Source organism: Macaca mulatta, chromosome 11, assembly GCF_049350105.2.
Source record: "Macaca mulatta isolate MMU2019108-1 chromosome 11, T2T-MMU8v2.0, whole genome shotgun sequence".
NCBI classification, from domain to species: Eukaryota; Metazoa; Chordata; class Mammalia; order Primates; family Cercopithecidae; genus Macaca; species Macaca mulatta.
Window position 1 is genome coordinate 30,941,371 of NC_133416.1, and position 4,468 is coordinate 30,945,838.

At 39.1% G+C, this 4,468-nt stretch overlaps 1 pseudogene; it reads right to left on the reverse strand.

The window, feature by feature from the left end:
- Nucleotides 1-2,637: 2,637 nt before the first annotated feature.
- Nucleotides 2,638-4,078, reverse strand: LOC712087 (large ribosomal subunit protein eL29-like; annotated as a pseudogene).
- Between the last annotated feature and the right edge of the window lie 390 nt (nucleotides 4,079-4,468).

Sequence of the window (4,468 nt, forward strand, 5' to 3'; positions counted from 1 at the left end):
GTACTTCTTTTTAAATCACAACATTTCAAAACTCCAGATTCCCTTTGGAATTGCTAAATAACCTCTAACAGAGTTTCTAGAAGTGTGGACTATGGGTTACCTGCATCAGAATTACTTACTTGGGTGATTATTAATCATGCAGATTCCTGGTTCTCTGCCTAAACTTTTCGAATCAGAATCTCCTAAAGAAGCTTCAGAAATTTTTATTTTCCAGATGATTCTAATACACATAAACATTATTCCCAAACAATTGAAGAAATATCTCTAAGTCATCACAGAGGTGACTGACTTCATCAAAAGTGTACTTCAACAAGTCCCTTTGAGTTCGACCACTTCATGTATGTCAAGAATCTGAACAGTGAATTGACTTTAGCTAATGGTAAGAGCCGAGAAGGTGCAATGGTAACTGAAGAGAAAAGGGTAATAAGAAAACTTTTTTCTTAATTTGAAGTGTAATTTGAAGAGACACTCAACGTAAATATACTAATGGATTAATTTTAAAATATAATGTTGAAGAAGTAGAGAGTAGAATGTTGGTTACCAGAGGCTGGGAAGAGGAGTGGATGGGGAAGATGTTGACCAAAGGGTATAAAATTTCAGTTAGAGAGGAGGCATAAGCTTTAGTGATCTATTGCACAGAATAGTGACTGTGATAAATAATAGGCACACTATATGTCAAAATTACTAAAGGAGTAGGATTTAAATGTTTTCATTGCAAAAAATAAGCATGTGAAATGACGGATTCAGTAATTAGCTTGACTTAGTCATTCCACAATGTAAGCATGTGTGAAAATATAGCATTGAATCCCTTATATAGTTATTACTTATCAATTAAAAAGAGATTAAAAACAGGGTGACTACAGTCAATAATAATAATTTATTGTATATTTTAAAATAACTAAAAGAGTAGAATTACAATGTTCCTACCACAAACGCTAAATGTTTGAGGTGATGGATACCCCAATTACCCTGATGTGATTATTACACATAGTGTGTCTATATGAAAACATCACATGTACCCCATAAATACACACATCTATTCTATACCCATAATAATTAAAAATACAAAACTTAAAAATATATGTAAAAAAGTCAAAAAATCAAAAACTAAAAAATTTAAAACTATTTAAAACTAAAGAGAAAAAATATGATTTTATAGAAAAGGTCATCTAAATCTTTTAAATGCCTATTTATAGTTTAAAAATAAATAAAATACCATATTGAATGCTGACTTTAGGAAACATAAAAAACAACATTTGTAAACCAGGAAGCTTATAAGTAATAATTCGAATATAAAAAGGAAAATGAAGCAGGTTCCTGGTGGAGAAGTGAGGTGGGGGTTGTCTGTCACTGTGCAGAGGTAGGAAAGAGGTGTGGAAGGGAATAGCCTTTGAAAACAAAATAACCTTTGCACACATTCTTTTAACCCAAGGTTAAGTAATAATATCCTGTTTTCCAATTTAAAATTTGAGTCACAGAGAAGTTCCATGAATTGCCAAAGGTCAGTCAGTTAGTCAATGGCAGAACTGACCATATTCCAGTGACTCCAAATCGGTTGCTCTTTCCACCTAATTATATTGTATTTTCTTTTGTTTTAAGCCTTCCAACTAGTTTTCAGCCCATCTGAGGATTTCATATCTGCCCAAGTCAATTTGAATTAATGTAGTAAGGCCTTGGGAAACCACATTCGTATTTTTGTGCCTTTCTTAGTGTGTTGTTTTCCTGCAGAATAATTACAAACTTCTGTGTTTTAATTACAGTGACTTTTAGGATGCTGCAGATTTCTTCCAATCAGTTGGCTTTTGTATTTTCTTCCTGTACTTTTTCAGCACAAGACTTCTAAACTCTCTTATACCCGAGTGGGAGTGTTCCTTAGGCAGAAACCCTAACTGATAGAGCCTGTCTCCATGGCGTGATGGAGGATCACTGAAATAGGCTCTACTGAATATTAGGTGTAAATGCTTTCAGGTAGCCCTTCTTGGTTGAATTAAACTACAAAGCAATATTTCTTTCAAGCCATTTGGAGGCAATTTACAGGCAAAAAAACAATGTGGTCTACATAAAAGTCATAACTCTGATTTCCATGTGTCATGTGCATGTTGCACAACTCTACAGATTATTCATAGAAACAAATTAGGAAAAGGAAGCAACTCCACAATATGTTTTGATGAAAGAATCGCTGAGCATCCCTTACTTGGCTGATGGTTAGTATCCACGTTTGTTTATAAAAAATATGCAAATGTAATGAAATGGCTCCTTCTATGGTGTGCAAGGAAATAGATGATTGTATTGTTACGACAGTTGTGCCTTTTCCATAAATAACTTAAAGGCCACATTTCTCTCCCCATTAAGAATCACTTCCCTATGCAATTTAGTTCATGTTTGTTTCTGAGGCATCACTAATTACCACTCATCTGAGATACATAGATTCCCCCTCTCTTCCTTGGTGTGGCACTGCCACATCTTCAAAGGCTTCTGTGGAGTAGGAGATGGTCAAGGAGGTGGTGAATGAGCACGGGATAAGCCTCACTATCATTGACGGTTCTGCCATTACCCTATTTACTGCCATCTCACAAAGTTATACACATGTAGCTGACTATTCTTGTTTTCTTTCTTTTTTTCCTGCTTCAGGTTTATTTGTACAAATAGCACAGGAAGACACCAGCCCCATGCAGACGGCAGCCCAGGGGGGTCGCATCAGTCCTTCTGTCCTCACGTTGGCAGACGGAGATCTCTACTCTGAAGCCTTTGTAGGGCCATGGGCACCTGAGCTGGAACTGAAGCCTGAGCTGGGAGCCTGGGAGCCTGAGCTGGAACTGAAGCTGGAGCTGCAGGCTGGGCCTTGGTTTGATCCTTGGCCTTTGGCGGGCACAGCCTGAGCCCCTTGGCAATGCGGGCACGAGCACACTTCCTAAGCTTGGGGTGGGCAGTGTAGGCAAGTCGATCGAGCTTGTGGCAGATACCCTTTGGGATCTTGGGCTTAACCTCCTTGGGCTTTACCAGGGCCTTGATGGCCTCAGCACGTACACTCACAGCCTTGGTATTGTTAGCCTGCATCTTCTTTAGGCCTTTCTTGTTGTGCTTCTTGGCAAAGTGCATGCTCCTCAGGAACTTGGGGTCCACTCCCTTTAGAGATTAGTGATTGGGGTTTCTTTGTGATTGGGGTTTCTTTGTGATTGGGGTTTCTTGATGCCATTTCTATGCCATTTTCGGGACTGGTTGTGTGTGGTGTGGTTCTTGGACTTGGCCATGTCTGCTCCATAAGCCACGGCTCCCATAGCTGACTATTCTTAAGTACAAGGCGAAACCAAAGAGAATTCTGATATATTGTGGGGAAAAAAGTTGACCATCCACTTAATATTTCCATAATCAAAAAATCCCCAAAGTTAAGGCTTCATAAGCAGAGTCCTGTCTACCCCCAGTTCTACTTTTCTTTCCAAGATATAATGCCCTTTTTTATTACTCCACTCTTTGAAATCAACACCTACTTATTGGGAAATTTCACTGTTTATCCACAAAGGTTATCACCACAGGACACATCCTGTTAGCATTATTTTCGAAACTCTAAGCTTACTCTTGGAACTATTAGGAATAAGAGGCCAGTGTGGTGGCACCTTGGGAGGCTGAAGAAGGAGGATCTCTTGAGCTCAGGAGTTTGAGACCATCCTGGGCAATATAGGAGACCTTGTCTCTACAAAAAATAAAAAATTATCTGGGTGTAGTGGTGCATGCCTGTGATTCCAGTTAACTAGGAGGCTGAGATGGGAGGATCACTTGAGCCCCGGAGTTTGAGGCTGCAGTGAGCTATGATGGCACGAATGCACTCCAGCCTGGCCAACATAGCAAAACACAGTCTCGAAGAAGAAGAAGAAAGAAGAAGAAGAAGAAGAAGAAGAAGAAGAAGAAGAAGAAGAAGAAGAAGAAGAAGAAGAAGAAGAAGAAGAGGAAGAAGAAGAAGAAGAAGAAGAAGAAGAAGAAGAAGAAGAAGAAGAAGAAGAAGAAGAAGAAGAAGAAGAAGAAGAAGAAGAAGAAGAAAAAGGAGAAGAAGAAGAAGAGGAAGAAGAAGAGGAGGAGGAAGAAGAGGAGGAAGAAGAGGAGGAAGAAGAGGAGGAAGAAGAGGAGGAAGAAGAGGAAAGTATCAAGTACTAAGTTATAAACATTAGCCTACTACCTTATAAACTTAAGTGGCTCCCTTATCCTAAAAAATCCTGGGCATGGGTTTGAATTTGTTCCCTGAATTGGCCTAATTAACCCCTTAGACAGATATCATCCTTCTTGCCAGTCTCTGTGAGATGAACAGGCCTTATTCATACTTAGGCAGTTCCTCCAGTCTCTGGAGAGGTGGGGGTGAATTATAGGTAGGTCATATTTATGCAGCCTTAAGGAAAGAAAGGATTGAGCCCAGTGAACAGATTACAAAGTATTGGTGTATTGATCCTGTATTAGTCCGTTCTCATGCTGCTAATAA